General features: G+C 42.1%; 1 long non-coding RNA gene across 1 annotated transcript in view; it reads right to left on the bottom strand.

Moving 5' to 3' along the window:
• Nucleotides 1-2,855: 2,855 nt before the first annotated feature.
• LOC104991353 overlaps nucleotides 2,856-26,667 on the bottom strand; it is a 56,337-nt gene continuing 32,525 nt past the window's right edge. Inside the window, exons 2-3 of the long non-coding RNA XR_825601.1 lie at nucleotides 4,456-4,590; nucleotides 2,856-3,816 (exon numbers count right to left, since the gene is read on the bottom strand). This is a non-coding gene — a long non-coding RNA (uncharacterized LOC104991353). The remainder of the gene's footprint in view (nucleotides 3,817-4,455; nucleotides 4,591-26,667) is intronic.

Here is a 26,667-nt window from a genome sequence, read left to right as displayed (position 1 = left end):
GAGGGCCACCTCTATATATACTTCTCTGTTCACATTACATCTAGCTTCTGACAAGCACAGTATTTTCAATTTGTTGCCATATGGAGAAAAACATGTAAGAAACTGACAGATAATAGTTTAGAAATTTATCTTTATCTTATGAAACGCAATAGACAGGTGCGAAAATGTTGAGTTACAAGTTAAATCAGTTATAAAAGACGTATCCTTAAAATAATCACAGCAGAAGATTTTTCTTAGTCTAAATGGCATGCAGTCCTTTCCGATCATTCATCATGTTTTCTGTAACATAATTGATTTTTAATATTTGATGCGTTCATATCTTATTAACTGTATAATAGCGATCAGCATCAGATGAGGGTAAATTTGTTTCTAGAATGAGTGATTAACGTTAAAACCCTTTTGTGAAGACCATAGTGCGTATTTGAATGAAAGACCGAAACATGTTAACAATACCAAAGGAATTACGTCATCAGCTATAAACTGCTCAGATGCTGCCATCTGCACATTATTCTCCTTTCCTTAAACTATTCATATGAGGTAGTGATACATCTCAATTATTTTTCAAATAGGCAAAGTTTAAAAATTATGAAATGTCATTAACTCATTTGCAGTTTTATGTTTTGACTATTTGCCAAGTTAACTTCCTTTCTCACATGGCCCTTATTTTAGAGCATTTTTAAAGCTCACAATATGTTAGTTGTATGAAACAGCTTGTCTGCCGGAAGGATTCTGGGAAGGAGCCTACTGTTCCAGCTTGGTTTTGGTTCATACAGGCTAATATTTCGACTCTGGATAGGAGGCAGGCAATGCTGAAGTCAAACTAAGCTCTGCATGCGGATAACAGGGCAACCGGGTCTGTATTTAAGCCAGTAACTTCTGCAGTCACTCTCCCCTGGAGCCGTTCTTCGGGGTATTTGTCATGGTTTTGGCCCAACATATTTGAACCAAAGTCCCAAGCTTCACAGAATTTCTGCTGTATGAGGTCTGCCTCACCAAAGTAAAAGACAGAAAATCCAGTCTCTTTAGCAGTGAAGACATTGGCATACGACCTACGTGCCTTCATCAGTCACTCTGTCGTGTGAAGCTTTGACTGGGAAGTCAACAGCTCAAGGAAGGACGCGCGGGGGTCCTGCTGGGCTGGCGAGTATAATGACTAAGATGAATGGCTTTGAGGGTGGCAGTGGTTGCACGGATGAGTTTCTGGACTGGGACTGGCTTTGCTCCCATCAGTATTTGAGCTTCTGACACCAGTGTACAGAGAGCGTCTGGCGCTGGGAGAGCCCGTGGCAGCTTCGTGGTGGTTTCTTTAGACCATTCTTGTTGGAAGCTTGGCTACAGGTGTGGTTCTTGCCTTTACAATTCTGTAGCTTACAAAGTAGTCTTTTAATAAACTCATTTTCTGTTTAATCCTCAGAGTCAGAGTGTAGAGCTACAAGTAAGAACTCTGATCATAATGTGAAACCTCTAGATATAAATCTGGAAATTTCAGGGGCCCTGATGTGAAGGTAAATTTGAAAATAAAGTTATCATGAAAGAAAGGATGGCCGAGTGGTCAAGAGTTAAAAACAGATTTGATGAGTCCCTGGATCCCACCAGGGGCTTCCCTGGTGGCTCAGAGGTTAAAGTGTCTGCCTCCAATGTGGGAGACCCTGGTTCGATTCCTGGGTTGGGAAGATCCCCTGGAGAAGGAAATGGCCACCCACTTCAGTATTCTTGCCTGGAGAATCCCATGGATGGAGAAGCCTGGTAGGCTACAGTCCATGGGATTGCAAAGAGTCGGACATGACTGAGTGACTTCACTTTCACTTGGATCCCACCTTTCCTGAAGCTAATATGAATACCTACACGTGAAAATTGTGAAAATTGCTCAGTCGTGTCCAACTCTTTGTGACCCCATGGATTGCAGCCTTCCAGGCTCCACTGTCCTTTGAATTCTCCAGGCAAGAACACTGGAGTGGGTGGCCATTTCCTTCTCCAATGAATACCTATGGAAGTAGATAAATCCTTTTTTTTTTTTCTTTTTGCAAAAATCATTTTGGATTGGATTATTTGTCGTTGAAGCTGAATGCATTCTGATTAATACAGGTTCTTGATTAATATGTATATTTGTGGCAGGAGTGTCAAAGAATTTATGGGCGCTTTAAGACAAGCACATTGTTACAGCTCATAGTGACAGACTTGGGGTTCAGATCTAGGAAGTGTGACTCTTACCTACTGTGTCAAAAGGAACCTATTAATCGGAATATGATACATATGCTGCTGTTACTTAGTCACTAAGTCACGTCCGGCTCTTTGTGACCCCATGGACTGTGGCCTCCCAGACTCAACCATCCATGGACTTCTCCAGGCAAAAAGACTGGAGTGGGTGGCCATGTCCTCCTCCAGGGACCCAGGGATTGAACTCACATTTCCTGCTTTGCAGGCAGATTCTTTACGACCCAAGCCACCAGGGAATCCCATGATACATACATACATGCTCACAATTATAGACATTAAAACGGATACAGGGCCTCCCTGGTGATCCAGTGGCTAAGAATCTGCCTGCCAAAGCGGGGACGTACGTTCCATCCCCGGTTCAGGAAGATCCCGCATACCGTGGGGCAACTCAGCCTGTGTTCCACGCCTACTGAGCCCCAGCTGGTGCAACTCCTGCACGCGGAGCCTGTGCTCTGCAACAAGAGAAGCTGCCTCATAAGAAGCCCATGCACTTCGGCAGAGTAGCCCCTGCTCACCTCAACTAGGGAAACCCCGCAAGATGCGATGAAGACCCAGTGCAGCCAAAAATAAAACAAAACTGAAAAAAAAAAATAGACAGCAGTGATTAAAAATTTTTCTTTTTAGCAGCAGAATCTTTTAAACAGAAAAGCTTTTTTTTTTTTTTAAAGTAAAGCATGTGTTTGAAAGCCTGCTATTGATGAAGGTTGGATTCGGGATGGGGTCAGGGTGTGGAGGCCCTCTGTCCACTTGGCCACAGTCCAAACCCTGGAAACCCCTGAGGAACCTCAGGAAAAGCGCTGGGCCTCCTCAGAGCACCAGCGTGAAACTGGCTGTTTATACATGTGAGATTCAGGGATGTATGAGGGTGTTCAACATGCAGTGTTGGTGAGAAAAGCAAATTAAAACAAGCAACCCCACCTGCATATGAAAAAATACATAGGAACACACGTGAAAATATTCATGGACTGATGGGTTGGAAAGTGGTTTTAATTTTTAAATTTTTATTTATCTGAATTTATTAAGATTATCTTTGTATGGAGGACATCAAGGGTTTTATTTTTTGTTGTTGTTAAATTCAACATTTCTAAGCTGACTTTCCCTTAAAAAGCCCTGATCTCACTACTTTAAAATTATGTATTGACAACGTCGGATGCCGAATCAAATTAATTTTTCAAAGTTAACGGAAAACTGAGAAACGTAGTCAGCTTTCTCTATGTCTATGATAACCGAGAAATTATGCATTTAGCATATATTTAGCAGCAAGCTGACACTCAGGAGTATTTCAATACTGAACTGAACTTAGAATTCTCGGTTCTTCCCTTTCAGTCTATTGAATAGAAACCCCAAAATGGCTTCATAGCTTTTGAACTAGCCAAGGAATATTTGTCCTTTTCAAAAACATGGCCTTTGAATAGACACCTTGGCTTTTAGATGCAAATCGATAATTTACTTGATACAGAGACCTCATCCCCTCTCACCTCCTCTCCTATCAATGCCCTTTGCAATCTCGCTGAGCTGGACCTTCAGGCCTAGTCACTGGATCGGCTCTGGCTCAGTGCAAAATTAGCCTCCGTGTGGCTAGCATCCTTCTAAATACATCTGCGTGAAGAAGAGAAATCGTTATTGGTCCTTTATTAGCACCACTAAAGATTTTGCCTTTTCAATTAAAAACTGCACTTTTTTAAGTCATTGAAATAGATAGACTGAGAAATTAAAATTCTATTTTGTTATGCCCTCCAATATATGACATCATTTGTACATTTAAAGACAGCTGTCATGAGAAAAATCATGTTATTTTTTGGAATTGTAAGGGGTCTTGGAGATCATATGGACTTGTTTTGCTGGTAAAGAAACATACCCTGCAAAGGCTGTGACTTGTCAGCGTTACACAGTACAAGTAGGATGTAGAATCCAGCCCTCCTTACCTTGGCAATCATGTCATACTACTTGTTATGAAAGAGCTTCCTAAAAACTTCCAAATGGGCTTGAGACCTCTGGCATTTCCATCTGATGATTTTCTTTTTCTTATGGGAACATGGAATTCACAGGGAATGAAGGCAGTATGAAATACTCAATCTGTTGTTTGTTATTAACAATGTAAATTGTTAATTCTTTATCATTGCAATAAGAAGAAATTTAACCCAAACAGAGGTAAGTCCAAGCTTAGGAGTCTTCTACAGCAACTCTATGACAGCATTCTATTTAAAGAAGCAATTTCATTTTATATGATTCTCTTACCAGTTCTGTGATATTAGCACAGAGGAGGATGACGGGGTCCAGAGAAACGAAGCAATAGGACTTGGTCATAGTGCTGACTCTGCTCGGGGACCTGCTCCTCAGGCTGTCAATCATTGCTGATGCAGCTAGAGGGATCTTACAGACATGGAGACAATCAGTTAAAAAAATCCAGATTAAACAACAGAGAAGGCAAGGCTGGGAGGATCTGAGGGAACAGCACTGAAACATGTACATTGCCGTATGTGAAATAGATGGCCAGTCCAAGTTTGATGCCTGAAGCAGGGCGCCCAAAGCCATCCGGGACAACCCAGAGGGGTCGGGTGGGGAGGGAGGAGGGAGTGGGGTTCAGGATGGGGAACACCCATATGCCTGTGGCTGATTCAGGTTGGATGCATGACTAAAGCCATCACAAAACTGTAATTATCCCCCAATTAAATAAATTAAGTTTTTTAAAAAAGATTAAACAACTGGAAGTATTCAGTTAAAGACAAAATACCCATGACCAGTTCGATCCCTGGTTGGGAAGATCAGCTGGAGAAGGGATAGGCTACCCACTCCAGAATTCTTGGGCTTCCATTGTGGCTCAGCTGGTAAAGAATCTGCCTGCAATGCAGGAGACCTGGGTTCGATCCCTGGGTTGGGAAGATCCCCTGGAGAAGGGATAGGCTACCCACTCCAGAATTCTTGGGCTTCCATTGTGGCTCAGCTGGTAAAGAATCTGCCTGCAATGCAGGAGACCTGGGTTCGATCCCTGGGTTGGGAAGATCCCCTGGAGAAGGGAAAGGCTGCCCACTCCAGTATTCTGGCCTGGAGAATCCCATGGACTTTATAGACCATGGCGTTGCAAAGAGTCAGACATGACTGAGAAACTTTCACCTTCACTTCACCTTCACGCAGTCAAAATACTGTCCTCACAGAGGCAGAGATGCAGAATGGCTTCTTTTCATTTTGGCTTTTGGACATGAATTTGTAACTTTGGGAGACTGTTCTATTCTCTCAGCTGAAAGAAAGCAACTGGACTTTGACATGCCCTTACGGTTGATAGACTTAAAAAGCGGTACAATTAACAATGAAGGTCTTCCCGTCTGGTGAAGTATACTTTAAGGTTCTGCTGCAAAATCTTCTATAGCATATGGAGAGAGGCTCATAGACTCTGCAAAGCTGTGACAAGCTCCCCACACACCGAGGTGACCTAAAGCAGGGTGCTATGTTGACAGTGACCAGCAGATTGAGACACTAGTTCACCAGTTAGAACATTCAAGTGGTTTCCCTTTTATCCATTCAATTTTCTCACAGATCCAGTTCTTATCGGTTTTGTTTAATTTCATTCAGGTTGTATAATTTGCATGGATGATTTAGCAAAATAATTCCTCATTTTCTGTTAAAAATGTCTTTTATGATATTCATCCTTTCAATCAATATTCACAACAAATATTTATTGTTAGACATTGAGCTGATCACTATTTGCAAATTTTGTCCCTCTTTTATCTGTATTTCTTTCTATATGCTCTTCCCTCCATCTAGAAATATCTTTGCACATGTCCGACTCTTTGGAAACCCCAAGGACTGTAGCCTACCAGGCTCCTCTGTCTAGCAAGAGGGGATTCTTCAGGCAAGAACACTGTAAGTGGGTTGCCATTTCCTCCTCCAGGGGATCTTCCTGACCCAGGGATTCTTTTTCTTTTCTAGCTAAATCCTCCTTATCCTGCAGACTCAGCTCTTCTGAAAAGGCTTTCTTAGTCCACAAATTACTTTGATGCCAATACTTTCATTTACACCCAAATGGGTACAGATAATCTTCACTGGAGAAGAATACAGCATGTGAACACAGAAGTGGTTTGTAATAGACATGCAAAGGAAGCCATGCCTGCAGGTGAGAACAAAAGAGTAGCCAGAGAGAGAGGGGAAAACCAGGAAAGACGCCAAAGGGCCACTGTTTCCAGACAGAGGCTACTGAGGCTTGCTCACTGCTGCAGAGAAGACAAGTCAACCAAGAAGTGAAAACTTTGGTTGGTTTGTATTCGTATCTGCTTCAGTGCACGTAGTGGTACAGTGGTAAAGAATCCACCTGCCAAAGCAGGAGACGCAGGAGACTCGAATTGGATCCCTGGGTTGGGAAGATCTTCCATAGAAGGAAATGGTAACCCACTCCAGTATTCTTGCCTGGAGAAACCCATGGACAGAGGAAGCTGGCAGGGTACCGTCCATGGGGTTGCAAAATAGTCAGGCTGATTTGAGTGACTAAATAAAAGAGCAACAATGCATATACAGCACACTGGAATGACTCATAAAATCTAGGAACAGTAGTTGCCTACAGAGGACAGCAGGCTCTTGGCAGATGAGGAATATGGACAGAAGGTTGACTGTTACATTTGCATACCTTCTAAAGTTATTGAGTTTTAAATTATGTTAATGTAATACATACTCAATATATTAAATTAACGTCTGCCTCCAATGTGGGAGACCTGGGTTCAATCCCTGGGTTGGGAAGATCCCCTGGAGAAGGAAAGGTAACCCACTCCACTATTCTTGCCTGGAGAATCCCGAGTACAGTCCACAGGGCCACAAAGAGTTGGACACGACTGAGCAACTTCACTTACTTACTTAGTTTAATTGTAACTCATTAATGTTCATAACAAATTAGCAAAATATACAAACTTCTAAAATTTTTATGTGAAATTAAAATTGAGTTGAATGGGTCAAATGATCTAATCAACATTTGCATGAAATTTGTACAATAAATCCTTTTGCATTTGCTAATTATACTGCTTTGGAAAATAGAGGATACTTTCCAATCCATTTGAATTAAAAATCAAAATATACTAAAATTGTATAAGGCATTTTCTTATTTCACAAAACTTCTGGAATCCTTTAAAGGAAGTGAAATGCACCAGAAATACAAGATTTATGTATAACTAATGAAGGATAATTGAGAAGGCAATGGCACCCCACTCCAGTACTCTTGCCTGGAAAATCCCATGGATGGAGGAGCCTGGTAGGCTGCAGTCCATGGGGTCGCTAAGAGTCGGACACAACTGAGCGACTTCCGTTTCACCTTTCACTCATTGGAGAAGGAAATGGCAACCCACTCCAGTGTTCTTGCCTGAGAATCCCAGGGACGGGGGAGCCTGGTGGGCTGCCGTCTATGGGGTCGCACAGAGTCGGACACAACTGACGTGACGCAGCAGGAGCAGCAGCAATGAAGGATAAAATCTTTGTGTTCATCATGAGGTTTATCTAAGAATGAAGAATGTTTAAAAAAACAACTTTCCTTTGGGGAAATGAAATAATGAAAATGACAGAATAATTCCACTTGCCAAAGAATGTTTGTCAAAGTATTAGCATCCAAAATATGCCACCAGATAGGCTAGAACTTTTTTATGAAACGTGAAACACATATAAACAAGGACTCTATCATTATGGGTTTTTAGTGCTGTCTGTAAAGATACTTGTTTAATGTATTGATTATATATTATAATCTCTGTGTATTAAGCTTTCACGTCTCTATGCCATTTGCTGTCATTGCTTTTCTCGTTCTGTATCATACCCCCTGTGTGGGATCATGGGGTGAAATCTAACCTGTCAGACCCTGCGTTCTGGGCTGATTTGTAGCTAAACAAGAGGTTGCTTTTCACTGTTTTTAGCTGAGCAGCCTGAAATAAATTCCAATTTATTTGTAACTCAATTAAAATTAATTAGAATTAAGAAATACCCTGAAGTTAAATAAAAATGATAATACCCATTCTTTTTAAAAAATATGTAAAATACTTATGTACCAAGTTTTATAAAACTTCCAAAAGAATTTTCCAAGAACTTACTTTAAACATTTGTTAACTTTTAAAAAATAAAACATTCCTCCAATGGTTAAATTTCACATTTTTACCTAAGAGAAATCCTTAGGATGTGTATTATATATCAATTTAATAAGCTTAAAAGATTATAAAGGGACATACTCCATCCTTAGAGTAGATTTTGAAGACTAGCAGCCACATATGAGTGCTTTAAGGGAAAAATGGCAGTAACCCAACATTTGATCCATTCTCTATTCTAAGCACGATTAGTGCTATAACACTGTGTGTGTAAAACTTGCTCAGTCATATCTGACCCTTTGCGGCCCCACGGACTGTAGCCTGCCAGACTCCTCTGTCCATGGGATTCTCTAGGCAAGAAGACTAGAGTGGATAGCTTTCCCTTCTCCAGGGTATCTTCCCAGGGATCAAACCCAGGTCTCCCTCATTGCAGGCGGATTCTTTACTGTCTGAGCCACCAGAGAAGCCCAATATAACATTATAATTTATACTTTATTAACCATTAGGAGAAAATAAACTGATTTCCATAATTTTTCTTTTTAAGATTAAGTCCCAATCAAATAATTTTTTCCACTATTTATACCAAAAATTTGTTTCTCTGATTAGGACACTTAGAACAGGCTAGGTTATCTTGCAGTGGCAAATTAATCCTGAAATCCCCATAAACACGACAAAAGTTTATTTCCTGTTCATAATGCAAGAATAATACTATCTGCTGTGTTGTGACTCAGGCAGTTCCCCTCTTGTGGTTTTGTCATCTCAACAGGTGGCCTTGAGTGCTGTGTCAGAGGCACCGTCCACCCCAGTTACGGGCTGGTGGCCAGCATGGGCTGCATGGCCACAGCTGACCACAAGGAGCTGTAAGATGCTATGTTCTGCCATGTTCAGGAGAGAAACCAAATAGATCGGGTGAACACAAAGCATTGCCTTTGCCACAGTTTTAAGTATAAACCCTTTGAAAGTACTTTTTCTAGTACCGAATACTCTTGGAAAAGGAGAAGCTGCATGATTGAAACCAAATTAGAGCCATTCCTCCTCTCTATTCCTTGTGCTTATGATGCAAATGTTTCAACTAAACATGTCCTCACATATAACTGACGCTCCAACCCTGGGATTTATGAACATCCCCGGTGTCTTATTGCCTTCAAGATTTAATGTCATAATTCGTTTTATTTTAATTGGATATGGGACTGCAGATGTAAGAGTATATCAGTTTTTAGTATTGTCAAGCAGAGAGCATCTCTCATCGTGACTTTAGGGAAGCTTTTAAAAATATTACCATCAAAAATGGTTTGCATACCTCTGATAATAAATATGGCCTTAAAAGTTTTATTGCATTAAGCATTTGATGGAGTTGAGAACCTACATTAACAGAAATGAAATTATATCTAATAAAAATACTCTATAAATGTCACAGAGATAAATGAGGTGTTTTTATAACCCCAAATTCTCTTTCATCTGGGAGCATTTTTAACCTAAAATAAGAGCCCAAATTTCCCCAAAGTTTATGGTTTCAGGCTATTTTGAGTTTCACCAGAATGAGTATTTTTTTTAAACAAAAGTTTCCCTTCCAAACTTTGAAGTGCAGTCAAAGAATGTTGAAATATTTGCTGTTGGCTTGCTTTATTAATGTGAAGACATCCTGAGTACAGAAGAGAATCAATGGCCATATATCTAGCATACCTAGACTTTTCCTTGCCACACAGGGCACTTGGAACAGACCATATAGCTGTCATTTGAGGTCTGTGGGTTGACCTACTGGGTACAACATGAGGGTTATATATGGTAGCTGGCCTGGCAGGTCTGAGCACTGGTGTAATATTTATGAGTTTCAGCATGGTTCCTGGACCCTTTATAGTCTCAAATAAGTAACAAGTGAAAGTCTGAAAAGTAACTTCATTGTTGGAAGTGAGGCAAACTTACTTTAGCCAAAATAATAAATAAATAGGAAAACAAAGAAGCAAGGAAATAAAGCTTTAAAAATTTCCATATAAGAGATTTCTTATCTCACATTGCCATTAACAACACTGATGGCAAAATCTAACTATAATGAGAAACATGGGAAAAAAGGACATTTTGAATTTTTAGCTCCCATTGACTCAGAAATAGCCAAAAGATAAAGATTTCTGTTTGTTAATTCCTGATGGAAGCCTTAGTTGCCAAGTCATAACTTGGATCACGCAACTAAAAGGAATTTTTACAGAGAAGAGGGAAAAAACTCAGAGAAACTAGCTTTCTTCTGTAAGAAAGTAGTTTTCTTCTTCCTAGTCTCAAAACATGGGCAGAAGAGATATTTTTGCAATGTACTAAAATATAATTGTATAATTGGGCTTCCTTTGTAGCTCAGTCAGTAAAGAATCTGCCTGCAGTGCAGGAGACCCGGGTTCGATCCCTGGGTTGGGAAGATCCCCTGGAGTAGGAAATGGCAGCCCACTCCAGTATTCTTGCCTGGGAAATCCATGGGCAGAGGAGCCTGGTGGGCTATGGTCCATGGGGTCACAAAGAGCTGAACACGACTGAGTGACTGATTACACACACACACACACGCATACATAACCATATATCTAAACTGGCAGTTTAGTAAGCATTTTTATTATTTAGCAGTCTTCCAAAACTGTGAATTAAATAACTCTGAGACATTATAAAAACTAAAATACCTCCTTTACCCAGATAAAGCCATTTCATTTGATAATCTAGGGTCCTGATAATATGCCTTAGTCAGGGTTGTTCTGTAGACACCCTTGCAGGGAGCAAGCCCCTTGGTGGCTTGAGTGGAGCTCAGGCCCGGCTTTGACATCTGTGGAGTGTTGTACCTGAAGAGAATGACTCTGGCTGATCAATAATGTGGTGAGTAGGATAAATGCCACGAGACCAGATGTTTTGGAAGGAATGAACTCATCCGTTCACTCTTTCTTTCATCCATTCAAAAATATCTACTGAAAGCCTATTTTGCACAGACTTGGGTATAAGTAAGACCTAATTCTTGCCTTTCAGATGGTTACAACTTAGAAGGACGAAAAGTGACCAGTGCAAAGCAAAGGGGGCAAGCAATCTGAAGGAATGAGCAGAGTTAGGATCCACGGTGAGAAAATCGGTAAGTTTCAAGAACTCAAGCAAGGATGGTGAGGTGGAGAGGGTTTTGTAGCCAAGGAGCCCCCTCAGGAGAGGTTCTGAGAGCTGATCCATCATGAGTCCTTGAGTGAAGTTTTCACCCCAGCACTCCTGGCCACTTCCAACTTTATCCTTCGTTGTACCAGGGGCAATAGACAACTTTAATTTTGTTGCTTGATTTTTCCCCTCGAAGCTCTGTCTTATTCATCTTCGCATCGGCATCACGCAGTGCAGTATGTTTGGGATTTGGATTGCAGGTTATTTCATCTACAATCTAAATTGACATGGAACTAGAGGTTGCTTGGACTTTGAGGGTATGTCAGCTGTGAAAGCAGTTGAAATAATTAGGTTGCCTCCACATAGATTAATGATAACTAGGATACATTTTCTTCTACCCCATAGTACGTGGCACAGTGCTCTGCAAGGGTATAACTTTTGTTAAATATGCACACAGTTACTTGCTATTTAGACCTGCTAAGCCCAGTACCTGAGCTTACTTTACTTGGCAGCTGATGGTTGCTCTTCAAAGTAGATGCGAAGGATGTGAAAAAAGGGCGGCAGGAAACACACCACTGGCTCTTGCGCACACACAGAAATGCTCAGTCTTTTTCATAATGAACATGGAATGAAAACCATGTTGAGATGTCAATTTCCCTCCAATCATTGGCAAACGCTGGGAAACTTATTAACACTACTTTTAAGAACATGCGAGTATAAAACTAATACAAACTAGAACAGCAGTTTCTGGAAGGCAGTTTGACAATATCAGAATTACAAATATATGTACCCTTTAACTAAGCAATTCTATTTCTAAGGACATTAGTATGAGTATTCTCATATGTGGAAAAAGATGCGTCAGCAAACGATGAGTCAGTTATTCAATACATTAGTGTCTGTAAGAGGAAAACATTGGAAACAATCTAAATTTGTAGTCAGCAGGTGTCTGGTTCAGTAAATAATGGCATAAGGTATGGTGAAATGTTATTTTTTTTATTGGTGGAATAATTACCAAGATATGCTACAGGGAGATAAGAAAGGTATAGAACAATGTTGTAATTACGCTATTCTGTATGTAAAATAAGGGGAAAATAATATGTCTGATACTTGTACATGCAGAGGATATCTCTGGACGATGACGGAAGAAAGTAGTAACGTTGATTGCCCTTGAGGTGGGAAGCTGGGTGGCTGAGAGGCAGGAGTGGGAAAGACAGTTTTCACCGCGTGTTCTTTCACAGTTATTAAATGTCGAATCTCATGACTACATGGCCTACACAAAAGTAAATAACAATAAACAGGAGGCTACAATTCCTGGCCAGGAGATGCGGTTGCCATGGTCACCTGCTGCAGCCGTCACATTGCTGTGGTCACCTAGAGTGACACTGGCTGGTCCTTTCCAACAGCTCTTTTAGGTCAGTGTTTTTAAAACTGTTAGTTGGAAAGTGGGCTATGAGATCAATTTAGTGGGCCCAACTAACACTCAAAAATAGAAAAAGAAATAGAATGTAGAATGACAGAATAAAAAACTTCAGACTTCATAAGCAGCAGCAAAGATAAGTCCTATTTTGTGATCTTTGTTTTCTTTTATGTGTATATGTTTGTATGAGTGTGTGTGTGTGTTCTGTATATGTGGTCTGATATAACATACCTTTCTTCCTCTGTTCAAAAATGTTACAAAGCCACCATCCTCAGAGGTGACCTTTTTGTAGCTAGTTTAGATTTCCAGTTCTTCCTGAGCAACCACTATGCTCGCAGAGAAGTTCCCCCCGTGGGGCAGGATTCTCAGACCGTGGGTGCGGGCTCCGCAGCCGCACAGCCTGGTCCCTCTGTCCGAGTCTCCATCACTGCTGTGCACAGGCTGTTCACGCAGGCGCCAGGCTGTGTGTCTGCTCACACGGAAGCACATCTGCTTTCTTTAGCAGAGCACACCCCAGCTCACGAAACGCCGAGCCATCAGCAGGGCTGTTTGGAGTCTACATGGGGTAACTGGGACCGAGATCCAACCTGGAGTTCTTCGTGGAACTGGAGACGGTGACCCTGAAACAACTTCCCATCTCAGAGTGACCCCAGTGCCGCCGCACTCAGCAAGGCGCTTCTCTCCACCTCTGCTCGCTCCGGTCTGGTTTCCTTCAAGTCCATGCCCAGAACTACTTCTTCCAAGGGACGGTCTGAATCCCCTCAGTCTAAGGCAGTTTCTCATGTAGCTGCCATGCTCTCTTGATGGCAAGTGAATGAAACAGCGGTGTTAAAGAGGGGGAATTAGCTTAATTAACTGAGAAGTTTAAGAACAGGTTAGGTGCGCAGGCTAAAAAGATACCATCAGGACTCAGTCTCTCAGTCTCTACGCCTTCCACCCCCTGCTTTCCTCTGTTTTTGCTTAATTCTTAAGTAGGCCCTGCTTTCATGGTGGTGAAATGTCTTTTAGGAGATCAATGGTTTTATCCAACAAGTTGAATTCCAAAAGGAGGAGTCCATTTTTTTTCATGACCCGCCATGTGTCCCAGAGATGTGGGTTCGATCCCTGGATCAGGAAGATCCCCTGAAGAGGGAAATGACAACCCACTCCATATTCTTGCCTGGAAAATCGCATGGACGGAGGAGCCTGGTGAGCTACAGTCCATGGGGTCGCAAAGAGTCGGACACGACTGAGCGGCCTAGCACACGCGCACACGCGCACATGCACACACACACACACGCACCCCCAAGCGTTCCAAGAGTGTGTCTCACTGGCCTAACTCGAGCCATGTGCCCAACACTAAGTTAGTCGTTGCAGCTATGAGATTAGAACCCACGGATTGGCCAATCGAAGATCACTACTCAGCCTGGAGACCAGCCAGCCCAGTTGTGGAGAGCAGCTACACAGAGTTTGGAAAAAGGATGGTTCCTCAAATATATGTCACACTTGCTGTCACCTGAAGGAGAAGACTGACAAGACAGGCAGAAACAATCCATGTCCTTGTCAAACTGGAATCTGTGCAGTGAGAACCCAGCCTCCTAAGCATGCTTTTCTGTGTTAATACCTTTCCTATGTGAGAACGAATCATTTAAGATAAAAACATCAGGGAGGTGAGATTAACATTTCAGTTATTATTGAGCTGAATAAGTTATCTCATTCAATTGTTTTTCATATTTCAGGTTTCTCCATGAAGTGTTTTCCCTTAGGATTCTATTTAGATTCCCCCACTGACCAATCTATATGAAGAACTGAATAATTCATCAGTTTATAAAATCTATATCAATTATAAAAATATTGAATTTATTGGTTTTTCCCCCCTGTTAATTCTGTTCAAATATTTTAATCACAATTGAAATTTAAAATTTATAAAAGAAGACCAAAGCTCACTTTGAGGAGCATATATCTCACTTCTGCTTTTGCTCATTCCTTCTCAGGAAACAGAAAATATTTCTAAAGAGAAACATCTTAACACATCTGGTGTAATTTTCTAGATATCCAGTTTAAGCCAAAAAAAAAAAAGTGGTATCATCTGTTTTTTCTTTATACGTTTTGAAACATGAGTCTCTGAAAGCTATTTCCCAACATATGTCAATTTAACATCTGCCAGTTCCTAACTGATTGCCAGAAACAGCCGCATTGGGAGCCCCGCAATGGTGCCGAGGCACTTCCATTGGAACGGTCTTCACTTCGGAGTTGTCAGCAGCTTCTTTCCTCCAGGGGAAGCCTACTTCCTTAACGTGAAGGAGACATGTGATTGGAAGCACAGAGCAGGAGGAATAACTAGCGTGACGCATTATAGTTCTGTGGGGGTACAGCAGAGAAAGGCTTCAAAAAGAAGTGCTAGACGAGAAAGTCCATGTCACAGGTTACGGGTTAAACAGCCTCTGGCAAAGCATGCTGCACTACGCCACATCTTAATTTCTCCTTGTTATTCAACATCAAGAGGGTTTGCAAGCGGAATTAAGATGTGTTAACCATATTTAACGGTACCCAACCATGTCCAAAACTTCTCTTGCATTTTTTCTCCTTTTTAATCCTTTGATGGAATTTAATGTGCATCAGTGAGCTTCCATCTCTGTCTGGGAATTCATAATAGAAAGATATTTTGACATTTGTTTTGAAAGAGGGAGCCTAAGGGTCAGTCCTGGGAGAGATCAGTACTTTTACCTGCTCCAAGATAGTCTGGGGCTGAATCTAGCAGCTCGGCCACGTGCAGACCCAGCAGGTCAGTGAGCGCCGTCATTGTTCTCTATAGCACGCGTTCCCCACCCGAATAACCTCACTGCACTTGGTCTCACTGGACTCGAAAGGAGAGGTGCCACTGTGGGCTCGTCAAGGTCAAGGCTGTCTGTTTCATTACTGCTATATTCTAAGGGTCAAAGTCAGTGCTTACACAGTGCGTGTAGAATGAATGGATCAATCCCGTCCTGAAATTCTGAGATCCAACACTTTCTTCTAGAGTCTTCAAATTCAGGCATCTTGAATAGTCTTACATAAATCATAACACCATAACGTTGACTTTGATAAAGAAGAAATAAGTTCTAAGGCTTGGATTTCCACAGGAAAACTTCGATGAGATGTCCTCTCTAAATAAATTTGGGAGCTCACATGTAATCCCCACCAAATACCACTTACAGTAGAGGCCACTCAAAAACATTTCAGTAAACATACTGGTTTTGAATATAAGTGTGGGGGTTGTCGAAAGAGAAGGAGCTTTGGTGACTGATGGAGTTGAAATTCTGGATTCACTCCTTACAAAGTTATTTAACCTAGATTTCCCTATCTTCAAAATGGGCAGAACAATACTACCATGCAAGGCTGTTGTAATAAATTGAGCACAATAATAAAAACATGCTTAGTCAAGTGCATGGTATTTGTGGTAACTCGCAGACAGCTTATTAAAAATCAAAGTCATCATTTTGTTGACAAAGGTCTGTCTAGTCAAGGCTATGGTTTTTCCAGCAGTCATGTATGGATGTGACAGATGGACTATAAAGAAGGCTGAGTGCTGAAGAATTGATGCTTTTGAACTGTGGTGTTGGAGAAGACTCTTGAGAGTCCCTTGGACTGCAAGGAGATCCAACCAGTCCACCCTAATGGAAATCAGTCTTGGGTGTTCGTTGGAAGGACTGATGCTGAAGCTGAAACTCCATTACTTTGGTCACCTGATGCAAAGAACTGACTCACTGGAAAAGACCCTGTTCCAGGGTCAGAAAATATAAATGTTACATATAAGCCCAAACTTTATAATTTAGTAAGTTAAAGACAAACTCTGCCCAGTGCTATGCTCATCGGTGTTGCAGAATGGCAGATGGTGTTCCTTTCTCCATCATATCTTCAGCAGGAGGACCTAGCTAATGGGAGATGGCTAGTTAAAGTCATGCCATGAGACTGGTGTGGCTGCCCAAGGCAACATTAATGGTGGTGGGAGAAGAGGCGTGCTTGTAATTCAAACCATGCCTTCCCTGCTGGAACGACATCTCCCCAGTCATAGGACGTATCGTGCTACACATACAAGTTTGTGTTTGCATTTTGTAAATCACAGCAGAGGCTGAGCGGAGCAGTCTCATGTTGTCTCCTAATGAGATGCCGAAGCGGGTCTCCAAGGGAGCCCTCCCTGCCTCTCCCCCTTCATTTCTCCTTTCCTCCTGAAGACTTGCCAGGCACCTTGCGTCTAAAGAACACTTACAGTTGGCTGGATAGCAGACAAAAGGGATTCCAGTATTTTTTCTATTTTGAGCTACTTAGGAAAAGACGAAAGCCATTGCATGAAAAGTTAAGTGCTGTAAAAATACACACTCTTGAGTCACTAAAAAAATGCCATGAGTTATGTCTTTAAAACTTTTTGATGCATGAAAAGATTAAGCATAAATAATTCCAATTTCAACTTCAGAGTCTATTTACTGAAATCTTTTTAAAATAGTTGCCATAATCCTCCCTTATGAAACGGATGGAATGCAAAAGGAATGAGTTGATAAAAGTTATGTATTCAAAATTATTTAACAGTGTGACCTAAAAGTGGAGAAGGAAATGGCAACCCACTCCAGTGTTCTTGCCTGGAGAATCCCAGGGATGGGGGACCCTGGTGGGCTGCTGTCTCTGGGGTTGCAGAGTCAGACACGACTGAAGTGACTTAGCAGCAGTGACCTAAAAGTAAGTGTAAAATTGTACTTCTACCAAGCTAGTAGGCTCATGCTTTTCCAGCAATAGTTTATCTCCAAATTTATTGATTAAAGTGACAATTTGCTTAGGAGTTTACCTACTTTAGAGAAAAAAGAGGTCTTCATATGCTACATTGTAAGACTAAATAAAGTGTTTAAATGCAATCTACATATAGCATAATTCTAGCCAACACTTTAAATAGATATATCACTTGTTTATAGATAATATATATTGCTTTATCTGAAATAAAAGAATTCTCCCTTGAGATTTATTTTTGGGATTACACATTCTCATAAAAATGACCTCTTCAGAACACTGATTAGACTTACAAAGTATAGCACAGGGAATTATACTCAACTAACCTTTAATGAAAAAGGACAAAAAATATATAACTAAATCATTTTTCTGTATACCTGAAACTAACACAATATTGTAAATCAACCATACCTCAATAAATACTTTAATAAGACAACAATAATTTATCATTACTTTATGAATGGCTCTCAAATCTGCAACACGGGTAAGACCTAAGAGTGTCAGCTTTTCTCTGCTCCACCTGGTGTCAACTGGCGTGGCTCAGGGCAGTCCGGTCGTGCTGAACATTCAGTCACGCTGCGGGCACGGGCTGGTGGCTGAAAGCTTAGCTGGGTTGTTGGTTGTTGCGGGGGGCGGGGGTTGCCTTTGTTCCTCTCCATGTGAATCTCTTTGCAGGGTTTCTTGGGTTTCATCACAGCCCAGACACTGAGTACCAAAAAGGATTGTTCCAAGAGACCCAGGAGGAAACTGCAAGACTTTTTATGAGCTGGCCTCACGAGTCTCAGTAAGACACCTCTGCCACATTGATCAAGCAAGGCACTAAGACTTTTGAGATTCAAGGAGAGGCCGGAGTCTCTTAATGGAAGGAGTAACAAAGATTTTGAAGGTACTTTTAATCTACCATGTCCTGTCTCTATCCAAGTTCTGCTGAATCTATTCTGAAGTGTGTTAGTCACTCAGTCGTGTCCTACTCTGTGCAACCCCATGGACTATAGCCCACCAGGCTCCTCTGCCCATGGGCTTCTCCAGGCAAGAATACTGGAGTGGGGTGCCATCTCCTTCTCCAGGGGATCTTCCCGACCCGGAGTCAAACCTGAGTCTCTTACATCTCCTGCATTGGCAGGCCGGTTCTTTACCACTCGAAGCACCTGGGAAGCCCTTTAGGACTATGACCCTCAGTAACGATGCCAATCTTATGAGGGAGAGGGATCTGTGTTAGCACAGAGCCTTACATGGAAAGGTTTCCAGGAACGCACTGTGGACAGGAACCGGGACAGTCTGTACTGTTCCAGGAAGAGAAAACAACACAACTACACATCTGAGGGAACGTCGAGAAGCACCCTGCAGCCAAGCACTGCATAAGGGCACAAGACAAGGGAAGGTTCTAATAGAACTTGGGGAAGAGCACTAAATGGAGTTTGACATATTGCTCCCTAACTTCCCTTTCTTTACGTCTCTAGATCAAGACCAAGTGAAGTCGTTCAGTCGTGTCCAACTCTTTGCGACCCCATGGACTGTAGCATACCACGCTCCTCCATCCATGGGATTTACCAGGCAAGAGTACTGGAGTGGATTGCCATTGCCTTCTCCAGAGGACCTTCCCGACCCAGGGATCGAACCCGGGTCTCCTGCATTGTAGGCAGACGCTTTACCGTCTGAGCCACAAGGGAAGTCTTTTAGAGGGGGCTAATTGTTTTCCTCAGTCCTGTGACAGAAAGAATTGGAGAGGACAGGAAGGGCAAGAACAATTTGAGTCTTAATTTTCAATAAATGATTACTGAACTTCATCAAGACCAATTGAAGGAGATTGATCAAGAGGGCAGAGTAGGAGGACATGGAATTCACCTCAAAAACAGATCTACTTGTGGAACAATTCTCACTGAAATCTAAACTGGAAACTGGTCGAAAGGCTCCTGTACAAATAAGGCTGTAGGAAAGATCCACGAGGCAAAGGGTGGGGAGGGAAGAGAGATGATCCCGTCAGGACATCTGCCCCAGGAGGGGACTTAGAAGGAAAGTGAAATTACACAGCAGGAGATCCAGCCCAGAGAGGGAGTGGTTTGAGCCAAATAGTGGGCCCATGATTCCTGGGGTTTCACTGAGGGAAGATGAGTATTTGGAACCCTCCCCTAGGTATTTGGGAGGGCTCTGGGAATAACAGGAGGGCCGAGGGAGGCCTGGACTCTGCCCTGACTTGTCTTTGAGGCAGAGCATACAGGGCAGACTGTGGACTGCTTCAGGGGCTGCCGGCGTCCTGTGCCAGCCCCAGCACATGCCCCTCCTAAGCTGGGCAAGTGCTCCAGCCCTGCCTACTTCACATCACAGCTCAGCACTGGGCTGAGGGCTATAGCATCTCGGGGGGAGCTTGGCCAGGGGACGCAGAGGTGGCTGAGACCTGGGAAGGCATCGACGGGATGGGGGCAGCCACTGCTGGAACTGATGCAGGGAGGGCAGACGGCTGCCCTCTCTGCAGGCAGTCCATACCATGTACATGCTGGGAGCCCATGCAGGGCCCCTGTCCCTCAGCGCAGGGGCAGCAGAGACAAGCTGGGGACGTGATCCTTCGTGAGCAGCAAAGGAGACTTCAACCTCATGCCGTGTGTGAGCAGGGCAGGGGCAGCCACTGCTTGCACTTGCACGAGTGAAACACTGGAGCCAGTCTGGACCTCTGTCTGCTGTTGGCCCACGACAGCCCTCACCCCTTAATCAGCCAAGAGCGGTACACACCCTTTTCGCTCCAATAACGCTTCCTCAGGGGCAAGGGCACTGGGGGAGGGGAGAGCATGCATTTGAAAGTGTCGGGGGAGTGTGTAATTTCCTCGGTTCTGTCTCATCACAACAAAAATTTGAAGCGATGGACCAGTGTTACAGCTCAGTTTTATTTCAAAAATAAAGGAAAATAACATCCTCAAGGTTTGAGGGCATGCTGACCCAAAAGATGCAAAGAGAAGAAAGAGGCCCCAGCCCAACTTTGGCTCCTCTTTTTAGGTTACCACCGCCCCAGCCCCGCACGGGGCCTGCCCTGTGTAGACTGGTCCAGGAGTGCTGTTTACCTGAAGTCCTCACTCTGGTCCTTGTTTGCTCTATTTTCGCAGGCTTTTCCCTTCCTTAACTTTTAGCTACTGCCATTTTGGACTCCTTTTTCCTATTCTAACTACCTAACAAAAGGAACAGAGCTGGGCCGAACCTGACCCTCAGAGATTCTGTTCCATCAAGTTGGGATCAGACCCTACCCCCGGTATAGCAGTCATGACCACCGAGCAGCGGACAAACCCTGATCCACACTTGGCTTCAGCCCTAGCCCATCGCCAGCCTCGCCTCCTACCAAGATGATGGATGCCCAGTAAGCCCTGACCAAAGATATGACTTATTTTCAAGTCAAATCCAGGTCTCCCACCAAAGGCACTGGGGAGTGAGAAGGGTACAAGGATATTCCCAGATAAAGAGACGCCCTCAAGACCGCAACAGGTAACTGTTTGACCTAAATTTAGAAAGACAGAGAAAGTTAAGCAAAATGAGAAGATGCAGGAACTGATCTCAATTGAAAGCTCAACAGAAAACTCCTGAAAAAAATGAATAATGAAACAGAAATGCACAGTTTACTACATAAAGAATTCAAAGCATTAGTCATAAGGATGCTAATTACAGGAGAGACAGGTGAACACAGTGAGAATGGTATCAGGGAAAGAGATATAAAGAACTAGCTTCAGAACTAAGACAAAAGAAGCAGTCAGAGCTAAGAATACAATAAATAAAATAAAAGTACACGCTGAAACAAAAACAAACTAGAAGGTATTAATAGCTGACTGAGGCTTCCCTGATGGCTCAGCAGGTAAAGAACCTGCCTGCAACGCAGGAGACACAGAAGATGTGGGCTCGATCCCTGGGTTGGAAAGATCCCGTAGAGAAGGAAAGGGCAACCCGCTCCAGGATTCTTGCCTGAAAAATCCCATGGACAGAGGAGCCTGGTGGGCTACAGTGCAAAGTCTTGTGAAGCGTCAGATATGACTAAGCACGCAGGCAGGGCAAGTGACACAGAAGAATGCGTGTGATCTGGAAGACAGAATAATGAAAATCACTGAATAAGAATAGCAAAAGAAAAACAAATTAAAAAATAGTTACATTCAAAGCAATCTATGGGATAATAGCAAACACATGAATCTTTGCATTATAGAAATCCTAGAAGAAGAGAGGGAGAAGGTTATCAAACATGCATTTGCCGAACTATGGCTGAAACTCCCCAAATCCGAAGAATCACACACACACACACACACAGATACACACACACACAGACACACACACACAGACACACACACACAGATACACACACACACAGATACACACACACAGACACACACACACAGAGACACACACACACACAGACACACACACAGAGACACACACACACACACAGATGTATATACACATATATATAAAAACCTGCCTGGCTCCTGTATCCATGGAATTCTCCAAGAATACCAAGTTGGTAGCCATTCCCTTCTCCAGAGGATCTTACTGACCCAGCAATCAAACCTGGGTCTCGTGCACTGCAGGCAAATGTTTTACCATCTGAACCACCAAGGAAGCCTGTAAAGATATATACACTTATATATAGATAAAGATATATCTCCAAGTACAAGAAGCACAGAGGATCCCAAACAAGGTGAACACAAACACACCCACAGCAAGATATGTTACAGTTAAAATGACAAGAGTTAAAGAGAATTCTAAAGGCAGCAAGAGAAAAACAAAGTCATATACAAGGGAATCCCCATAAGACTATCAGCTAATTTTTCTGCAGAAACTTTGCAAGAGTAAAGGGACTGTCATGACATATTCAAAGTGCTAACGGGAAGAACATACAGTTTAGGATACTCTACTCAGCAGGATTACAATTGAGAACTGAAAGATGATTCAGAACTTCTCAAGCAAGCAAAACTAAAAGAGGTCATCGATACTAAACCTACCCTAAAAGAAATGGTAAAGGGTCTTTTATAAGTGGAAAAGAAAAGGCTATAACAAGAAGGAAAAATCTATAGGAAAGTGAAAATTCCACCAGGAAAAGCAAATAAATAGTAAAGGCTAGGCTCAATCACTAACATAAGCTGGTATGAAAATTAAAATGCAAAAATTGTAGCGGCAACTATAACTACGATAAACAGTGAAGGGATAAATGTGAAGATGTAAAATGTCACGTCAAAAACACAAAATGTGGGGATGGGAGTAAAAAATGTAGATCTTTCAGAATGTGCTTGAACTTAAATGAAAAAGAAAGGGTATGAGAAAATATTTGAGGAGATTACAGTTGAAACCGTCTCTAACATGGGAAAGGAAATAGCCACCCAAGTCCAGGAAGCCCAGAGAGTCCCATACAGGATAAACCCAAAAAGAAACATGCCAAGACACACATTAATCAAACTAACAAATATTAAACACAAGGAAAAAATATTAAAAGTAGCAAAGGAAAAGCAACAAATAACACACAAAGGACTCCCCATTAGGTTAACCGCTGATCTTTCAGCAGAAGCTCTGCAGGCCAGAAGGCAGGAGCAGGATATACTGAAAGTGATGAAAGGAAAAAACTTATAACTAAGATTACTCTCTACAGCAAGGATCTCATTCAGATTTGACAGAGAAATCAAAAGCTTCACAGATAAGCAAAAGTTAAGAGAATTCAGCACCACCAAACCAGCTCTACAACAAATGTTAAAGGAACTTCTCTAGACAGGAAACACAAGAGAAAGAAAAGACCTACAAAAAAAACCCCAAATCAAAAAGCAAATGGTAGCAAGATCGTGTTGTCATTGTTCAGTCACTGTAAGTCATGTCTGACTCTTTACAGCACCATGAGCTGCAGCACAGCAGGCTTCCCTGTCCTTCACTATCTCCCGCGGTTTGCTCAAACTCATGCCATCCAACCGTCTCATCTTCTGCTGCCCTGTTCTTTGCCTACCCTCAATCTTTCCCAGCATCAGGGTCTTTTCCAATGAGTTGGCTCTTCACATCAGGTGGCCAAAGTGCTGGAGTTTCAGCTTTAGCATCATTCCTTCCAATGAACACCCAGGCCTGATCTCCTTCAGAATGGACTGGTTGGACCGCCTTGCAGTCCAAGGGACTCTCAAGAGTCTTCTCCAACACCACAGTTCAAAAGCATCAATTCTTCGGCGCTCAGCCTTCTTCACAGCCCAACTCTCACATCCATACATGACCACAGGAAAAACCATAGCCTTGACTAGATGGACCTTTGTCAGCAAAGTAACGTCTCTGCTTTTTAATGTGCTGTCTAGGTTGGTCATAGCTTTCCTTCCAAGGAGTAAGCGTCTTTGAATTTCATGGCTGCAGTCACCATCTGCAGTGATTTTGGAGCCCCCAAAAATAAAGTCTGACATATCAATAATTACCTTTAAATGTAAGTTATTAAATGCTCCAACCAAAAAATGCAGACTGGCTGAATGTATACAAAAACAAGACCTCTATATATGCTGTCTACCAGAGACCCACTTCAGACCTAGGGACACATACTGACTGAAAGTGAGGAGCTGGAAAAAGTTATTCCACACATGGAAATTAGGAAGCAGGAGTAGCAACACTCATATCGGATGAAACAGACTTAAAATAAAGACCATCACAAAAGACTAGGAAGAACACTACCTAGCAATCAAGATACCAATCCAAGAAGAAGATATAAATATAAATATATATGAACCCAACATAGAAGGACCTCAATACACAAGGCAAATGCTAACAACTGTAAAAGGGGACACTGACCACAACGCAGGAACAGTGGGAGACTTTAATACTCCCACTGACACCGATGAACGCATCATCCAGACAGAAAATTAATAAGGAAACACAAGCATTAAATGACACACTGGAGGAAGCAGGCCTAATTGTTATCTCTAGGACATTCCATCCAGAAACACTCTATTTTCTTAAGAGCACAAGGAACATTCTCAGGATAGATCACATCTTGGGTCATAAATCAAGCCTTGGTAAATTTAAGAAAATTGAAGTTGTACCAAGCAGTTTTTCTGACTATAAAGCTGTAAGATTAGATATCAATTATAGGGAGAAAAAAACTATAAAAAACACAAACACCTGGAGGGTAACAATACATTTCTAAATAGCCAAGAGGCCACCGAAGAAATCAAAGAGGAAAGAAAAAGTGCCCGGAAACCAATGACGATGAAGAGACACAGCTCAAAGCCTGCGGGACGCAGAGGATCGCGCCTGGCGTGCATTGCTGCATGGCAGAAACCCACACAACGTTGTCAAGCAATTTTCCACCGATTAAAAAATTCTGAAAAATGCCTTTTGCAAATTAATTTTGTTTGGTGAAGACTGATGACAACGTGAGAGAAGTAGCTCTTGCCATCTGATCCAAGTTCCTGAAGAACTGTGGTTAAGATTTTTTTCTACTTACTCAGTGTATAATTTAATAAGATTATTTGTAAATGGGGTTCAAAATTTACTACATTAAAATGGCAGGTAGTGGTGTGAAAGAGAATGAAGCGTGAGATGGAGGAATCTGCTCAGCAGGACTGTATCTTTGGCTCTTTTTTTGATTGGGCTAAAGTAGGTGCAAGATGAGTGGCTCTGTTAACCAAGCAGATAACAGAAAATATACTGGGTAAAAAGCTTCCAGTGATATTTCAGGGCTCTGGAAACAAAATTTTAATAGGTTGCATGCCTCTAGAGATAGAAAGATATGTTACTGCCTCTCAAAAAGGAAGACCAAAATGAAAGAAAATTTTAGTTCTTGTGAGAAAACGCTGGAAGTAATCATTAAAAAGCAAAAAACAAATAAGGACTTTCCTGGAGGTCCAGTGATTAAGAATGTGGACTTTCACGGCACGGGCACGGGTTTGATCCCGCCCCAAACCGCCCCCCATCAGGGGGCTTAGAGTGCTCATACTGCATCACTACCACCCCAAAAATAAGCTGGCATTGAAAAGCAACTCTAACTGTAAGATAGCTGAACTGACAGGTCAGAATCCTCTTATTCCCTTAAAAATAAAACTTGAATGTTGAAGGAAAATGCTTTGTTTATATTATGATATATTTTAAATATATAAGTGAATAATACCCATGTATTTGTTACCCATCTTATCAAATCTCAACATTTTCCCTATTTGTTTTAATTTTTTTTATAAATGGAATGAAACAGTGGACATTTCTTGTGTCTCCCTTTCCACCCTCCCCAGAAATAACATGATCATGAGCTTAATATTTATTGCTCTGAATTTCTTTATAGTTTTATAAATAAATAACTATCCACAAACAACTGCTTGCTTGTCACATTGCTAAATTCATGTGAACTGTTAAACAATGTAACACAGTAAAAACCACACTATTCATCCATTCACCTACCAATAGTACATTTAGTTTTTTCCAAATTTTTGTTTTTATGAAATATGTTGCTTTTATAATGTTCATTTTGAAGTGAAATTGCTGGGTAGTTGAAGATGAGAATCTTGACATTTACTTGATATTCACAAGTTGTCCTAGAAAATAATGACCAAGTTACATCCTACTAGGATGTAAACTGAATGCATACGAGGTACAGTTTCTACACATTATCACAAAGCTAACAGCTTTTTAAACTTTCACCAGTTTGACAAGCGACTTTCTGTAGTTTTAATTGCATTTCCTTAACAACAGTGACCCAGGTTTGATCCCTGGTTGGAGAGATCCTCTGGATAAGGTAATGACAACCCACTCTAGCATTTTGTCTGAGAAATCCCATGGACAGAAGAGCCTGGCAGGCTACAGTCCATGGAGTCGCAAAGAGTTGGACACAACTTAGCAACAAAACCACAATAACAGTGAATTCAAACATCTTTTCCTAAGTTAATTGGCCACTCAGGTTTCCTACTCTGTAAATTGTCATACTTACATCAGTTCAGTTCAGTTCAGTCGCTCAGTCGTGTCCGACTCTTTGCGACCCCATGAATCGCAGCAAGCCAGGCCTCCCCGTCCATCACCAACTCCCGGAGTTCACTCAGACTCACGTCCATTGAGTCAGTGATACCATCCAGCCATCTCATCCTCTGTCGTCCCCTTCTCCTCCTGCCCCCAATCCCTCCCAGCATCAGAGTCTTTTCCAATGAGTCAACTCTTTGCATGAGGTGGCCAAAGTAC

Source organism: Bison bison, unplaced genomic scaffold, assembly GCF_000754665.1.
Source record: "Bison bison bison isolate TAMUID 2011002044 unplaced genomic scaffold, Bison_UMD1.0 scf7180017864189, whole genome shotgun sequence".
Taxonomy (NCBI): domain Eukaryota; kingdom Metazoa; phylum Chordata; class Mammalia; order Artiodactyla; family Bovidae; genus Bison; species Bison bison.
This window is presented reverse-complemented; position numbering and strand designations above follow the sequence as displayed.